This window comes from Rattus norvegicus, chromosome 4, assembly GCF_036323735.1.
Source record: "Rattus norvegicus strain BN/NHsdMcwi chromosome 4, GRCr8, whole genome shotgun sequence".
Lineage (NCBI taxonomy): Eukaryota > Metazoa > Chordata > Mammalia > Rodentia > Muridae > Rattus > Rattus norvegicus.
The window spans coordinates 154,770,065-154,776,833 of record NC_086022.1 but is presented as its reverse complement, the minus strand read 5'-3'; positions in this window follow the sequence as shown (position 1 = coordinate 154,776,833).

Here is a 6,769-nt window from a genome sequence, read left to right as displayed (position 1 = left end):
CTCAATCCCAAGGACAGGGGAGGATAGCCTGAGTATTTGTGGCTACAGAGATGGCTCCACAGTTTAAGAGCACATGCTATTTCAGAGAACCTGAGTCAGGTTCCCCACGCCCAAATTAGGCAACTCAGAACTACCTGTAACTGCAGTTCCAGAGGGCCCAGTGCTCTCTTCTGGCCTCTGAAGGCACCGTACACATAAGGCACTCATCGACCCAGACACACAAAACATGCATACATATAAATAAAAATGAATCTTCCTTTTAAAAATGAAGGTGCAGCACGACATGGTACACACCTTACGTTCAGCACTCAGAGGGCAGACACGCGAAAACCAACCTGGTCTACACAGTGAGTTACAAGACAGTCAGGGCTACATTACAGAGAAACTGTCTCAAAAAAAAAAAAAAAAAGTTAAAACCACTAAGGAAGGGCTGGTGAGTTTACTAACCGGTTAAGAGAAAATGTTGGGGGAGGGCGGCAATGGGGGGAGGGTGGGGAGGGGAACACCCATAAGGAAGGGGAGGGGGAGGGGGATGTTTGCCCAGAAACCAGGAAAGGGAATAACACTCAAAATGTATATAAGAAATACTCAAGTTAATAATAATAAAAAAAAAAGAGAGAAAATGTTGTCCTTGCAGAGGACTGGGGTTCTCAGCACCCCCCCATGGCAGCTCACAGCCATCTGTAACTTCAGGTCCAGGGGCTCTGATGCCTGCTTCTGGCATTCTGGGGCACCAGAGCCCCTGGACCAACTACCTCTCCACTCCTCGAGTGTGTTTTGGATTTAGTTTTGCACATGTAGTGAGTGTGAATGCACCCACACATGCAGGAAGTCAAGTACAACTTTGTGGAATTGGGTATCTCCTTCCACTGTGTGGACTCTGGGAACAAACTCAGGTGGTCAGGCTTGGCAGCAAACGTGGTAATTCTCAGAGCCATCTTGCAAGGCCTGTGTTTGTTTGTGTGTTTGTCTGTTTGCTTGTTTAATGACTATTCTAACGAGATTGTGAGATAGTAGTTCCCTCCTAGTAGTTAGTTCTTTCCTCTTTTTAATAATGTGCATGTGTGTGCATGGTATGTGTATGCTGCTTGTGTGCCGTTTCATACATGTGAAGGTCTGAAAACCAACTTTCTGGAGTCTGTTTTCTCCTTCCATTTTTAGATGGGCTCCAGGGATTGAACACAGCTCAACAGGTTTGCTCAGCAGTTTGGTTTTTTGTTTTTTTTTTGTTTTTTTTTTGGTTTTTTGTTTGTTTTTTTTTTTTACCCTCTGAGCTATCTGGCTGAACCCCCTTCCGTCTATAATTACTGATGGTAAACATCTTTTCGAATTTTGGATATCGTATATCGTATTTTGGTTCTTTCCCTATCTATCTATCTATCTATCTATCTATCTATCTATCTATTGATCTATCTATTGATCTATCTATCAATCTATCTATCCATCTATCTAGTCTATCTATGGTTTTTCATACAGAGTTTCTGTATAGCTCTGAGCATCCTGGAACTTGTTCTGTAGACCAAGCTGGCCTTGAACTCAAAAGTTTCGCCTGCCTCTGCCTCCTGAGTGCTGGAATCAAGGATGTGAGCCATCCCCACCCAGCGTTATTTTCATTTTTTGACAAGCTCTTTTTGTAACCAGGGCTGGCTTCACACTCACTGTCCTTCCTGCTTCTGCCTCCTGGGTTCCAGGAAAGTGGGCATGAGTCATGGCACCTGATTGTTTTACCCTTTCTTAAAATAGAGATATTTGGGCTTAATTGGTGTTATAGGAGTTACTTATATAATTTGGTTATTTATTACCTATCAAATATATAGTATGAAAATATTTCCTCTATTCTGTGGCTACTCTCCTATTTTACTCTGTGACTTGTGTCTTTCTTTTGTTTTTAGTTCTCTCTCTTTTTTTTTTTCAATCCAGGGTTTCTCTGTAGCCCTGGCTATGCCAGAACTCTGTAGACCAGGCTGGCCTCAAACTCAAAGAGACCCGCCTGCCTCTGTCTCCCAAGTGCATTAAAGGCATGCCGCCACTGCCCAGAGGCTGTTTCTCTTTTTATGTTGAAGCTTTTTAGGTTGGTATTCTGCTTGTCCTGTTGCGAGTCTGGTGTTCCTAAGGTCATAAGGAAATGTGTTGCTCTAAGTTTCTCATTTGTTTTGCTTTTTAAATGGTTCTCTCTGTGTAACTCAGGCCAGCCTCAAACTTGTCTTCCTGCCTCAACTTCCCAAGTAGTTAAGATTACAGGTGCGCACCGATGACCACCGTGCCTGGCTTTTACTTTCACCTTTTCTTTCCTGTTTGAAAGACAGAAGTATATAATATATGCATCCCAGGCTTCCTGGAACCCAGCGTGGCTCGGTACAGCCCTAAACTCACACTTCTCTTGTTCCTACCTACTGAGCATGAGGAATTACTTTATAATTGCACTGTAGGAAGATAGTCTGATTTTACTCTCTCACCTGGGAAGATCAGTTTTCCCAGCACCATGTATCAAGGAAGGCTATCCTTTTCTCACACATTCTTGGAACTATTAGTCAAATATCATTTGACCGACATCTGGAGGGGCAGTGGGATGGATTTCTGGGCTATTTCCAAAGAGGCTTCATGAGCAGATACTTCTCTGGGAGTTTAAGGAGGCTGGCCCGTGAGATGTTACTGTTTTCTCCTAGGACTTCTTTTGCTTTGATGGCATTGATAATTAATTTCCAAGGCCATTATTTTCACATTGTAGAAAGCTTTAATTTTCCTTTTGCATTTCTCAAAAGCCTGCTGCTTATGACATATTAGAAGTCAGAGTGCCGGATGCTACTGTTAAATTAACAATGACTCATTTTGTAAATCTTTAATAACAATAGTTCTTACATGGTGCTAACTCTTGTTCCAAGGCTGTAAACATTGTATATAATTCATTTAATCCTCATGCTTTATAATAACCTCATGGGGTAACCCAATGAGATACCATGATCACTCACTGAAAGATGCTGTCCATCTTAAATATTTATCATTATTTATTTACTACCAAGGAAGAAAATGAAAGTCAGACATGGTAGCTCCTGCTTCTAATCCCAGCATTTGTGAGGCTGAAGGACGAAGATCGTCACAACTTTGAGGCCAACCTAGGCTACATAGCAAATTTCACACTGGTTTGCACTGTAGGATGAGACCCTTAACTTGAAACAAAAGCAGAGAGTCATGATGGCCTCTGCCTGTAATCCCAGCTCTTGGAAGGATTAGGAGTTCAAGGTCATCCTAAACTACTAAATGCATTCAAGGGCAGCCTGGGGTGCAAGAAAGGGAGGAAAAGAAACAAAGGGCTGGGAGCAAGAAGAGAAGAAGAAAGAGGAAGCTGGACATGCATACCTATAACCCCAGCAAATAAGGCAGGAGGTTCTCAAGTTCTAGGTCAGCCTGGACTAAATATCAAGTTCAAGGCAGCCCCAACTGTACAGTGGAGCCTTATCTCCAAAACATTCCCAAAGCAACTGCAGAGACTGTCTACACAGCAGAAATGTATAGTGCCTGTCCTGCTGCCCTGTCTTTATATAATCCATCTTTTTAGTGAAAAGCAGAGAAATGAGACTTATCAATGTAACCGCATTGAAAAGAGGAAGAGACAAAGGTGTCTAGTGACTCCAGGTCCATCTTCTTCTTGGTTTTTGTTTTGTAGTGTTTGGGTTCCTTTTTTTAAGTTTTCTTTATTTGTATGTGTAAGCATCTGCATATATATATATATATATGCAGAGAGAGAGAGCATATATATGGAGAGAGAGAGAGAGAGGCGCATCGGTGAGCACAGAGGCCAGAGGAGGGAATCAGATCGCCTGGGACTGGTTTTACAGACTGTGGTGAACTTGACTCAGGTCTTCTGCAAGAACAACAATTGCCCTTAGCCATCCCTACAACCCTCTTTTGTGTATTTCTATGACAGGGCCTCACGCTGTAGTCCCAGGCCTCATGCTGTAGTACAGCCTGGCCCGAAACTCACTCTGTAGCCTGAGCCGCCTCAGGTTCTCAGTGACCCTCCTGCCCTAGTATCACACGTGCTAGCTACAGTTGCAAGTATGAGCCGCTTTGCCTGATTCAGCCATGCCTTTCTAAGCACACAAAAGATTTCCAATGACAATTTATATTGTAATCTCTGAGAAGACATTTGTTAAAGTCTCAGAATTTACTACAAGCCTGAAAACAATGTGAACTATCAATGTTGCCAATGCCACCTGGCTGACAAGAAGCATCCAACTTCAGAAATGTAATAGTGTTTACATTGTGTTCTGGAGCCAAAGAAGTCACCCTCATTTTGTATATAGCACGATGGGATTTACTGATTTTCCAGAAACCATGTAGCTATTGCTTTAATCAGACTGATGGCTGGTGGTATCTGCTTGTTCATTTTAGGTTGCACTTCTGGTGATAGAAGTCAGAGTCACTCACCTTTTAGGCAAGTAAGTGCTCTACCACTGAGTCACACAGCTGCAACTCAGCCAGACTGTGACCTGTCTTCTGGCTTTAGAATCAGTACTTTTGCCACAAAGAGAAGTTCAGAGCTGAATAAGATAATGCTCTACACCTCTTCACCTATCATCCATTTCTGTTAGCAGAAACCTCCCAAGGAAGCCCTACCGTACAATTTAGACAATCTATTTGGGGTCTGGTGAAATAGCTCACTCATCAAAGACCTCACTATCCAAGCATAAGGACCAGAGTTGAGATCCCTAACGTCTTTGGGAAAAGCCAGGAATAGCAATATGTACCTAGAATTCCACGGCTGGGGAGGTGGGAATAAGAGGATGCCTGAAGCTTGCTGGCCAGCCAGTGGAGGTGAATTGTTAATCCCAGGTTCAGTGAAAGACCTTACTCAAAAAATAAAATCATGTGCAGAGTGATTGAGGAAGAGAGCTAATATCCATCTCCCCCACACCATGAGCATTCACACACAAGAAAAAATATTTCTATTAAGAATCTTTAAATCTGGCTCTGGAGAGATGGCTCAGTGGTCAAGAGCACTGACTGCTCTTCTAGAGGTCCTGAGTTCAAATCCCAGCAACCACATGGTGACTCACAATCATCTGTAATATACATTAAATAAATAAATAAATAATAAATAAATAAATAATAAAAAAGAATCTTTAAATCTTTTTAAACATGTTTATTGCACATATTTATTTTGTGCGCATTTGTGAGTGGGTGTGTATACACATGTGGAGGTCAGAGGGCAACCTCCAGGAGTCAGTTCTTCCACATGTGGGTCTCAGGAATGAAGCTGAGATTGTGAGACTTGAAGGGAAACATCTTTACTTGATGAGCCATCTTGCCAGCTCAAAAATCTATTTGGGGGGGTTGGGGATTTAGCTCAGTGGTAGAGCGCTTGCGTAGCAAGCGCAAGGCCCTGGGTTCAGTCCCCAGCTCCGAAAAAAAAAAAGAAAAAGAAAAAAAAATCTATTTGGGGGACAACTCACTAATTGAAAGATAGTACTCCTGTGTTCAAATGTTGTGTTTCATGTATGCTTTGACACCACACAGAATAAATTGAAAGGTTTTTTTTGTGTGTGCGTGTGTGCATGTGACAATGTCTTAGTTTTATTTTCTCTAACGATGTGGCAGGTCACTGAATTTAGGTGTGTTTTCTGAACACTTACCACATAGGTCCAACAGGGTGTGGAAGGTGAAGTAGAGGACCCACGCCCACAGAACTCACAAGAAGGTAAAGAACTTAGATCGATATTAGAAATAATTTCCATATGACATTAAAAGTGGTGAATGAGGAGTTTAGATAATGAAATTTAAATGGGGTCACCTCTGATGAAGCATCAGGAAGTCTTCATGGGGAAAGGCACAGGTAAGATGAAAGTTGCTGTAGCTGTGTCTGGATACAAGTATCCTGACGTCATAAGGAGATACATACAGAGGGAAACTCGAGCTCATCTTGGTTGTTCTCCTGGTTAGTTTTTTATCAACTCTCTACAAGCTAGAAGAGTTTGAGAGAAGGGACCCTCAATTTAAAAAATGATTCCGTATGATCCAGCTAAGGCGTGCAAGACTATAGGGCATTTTCTTAATTAATTAGTAATTGACTGGGGCAGGCCTGGAGTGAGGGAGCCCATCATGGGTGGAGATATCCCCTAGTCAGGTGGTCCTATAGAGAGGTTTCTAGAACAAAGCAGGCTCAGGAAGCTATGAGGAACAAATCGGTAAGCAGCACCCTCCAAGGCCTCTGCATCGGCTCCTGCTTCCAGGTTCCCATCTATGTTCCTGCCTTGGCTTCCCACAGTGGACCGTGTGATTCAGGATGTGAAAACCAAATAAACCCTTTCCTCTTCAAGTCGAGTTTGATCCTGCCGTTTCATCCCAACAATAGTAACCTTAACGAAGACAGGAATTGATACTAGAATCATGGGGTGTTGCCATAACAGACTTGAGACTGTGCTTTAGGAAGAATCGTGGAAGGACCTTGAAACTTTGGGCAAGAAAAGCCATTGAGAGTTCAAAACTTGGTGAGGTGCTTTGTGAGTGCTTGGGAAAGAATTGTGTTGGGAGAACACAGACGATAAAGGCCTGGCTTTTGACTTTCCAGAGGGAAGTTTAGGAGCCTCTTAAACTCTATTGTTGCGTATACTGCATTGCTAATCTGTGATCCTGGTGAGGTGGGACTGAATCAGCTGGAATTAACAAGATACCAGGACCACTAAAGTGAAACCTTTGCTTTGCCGGGACAACCAGCACAAGAAGGTGGGCTGGCATATACACACAGCCACCAAACCCAGACGATATTGCT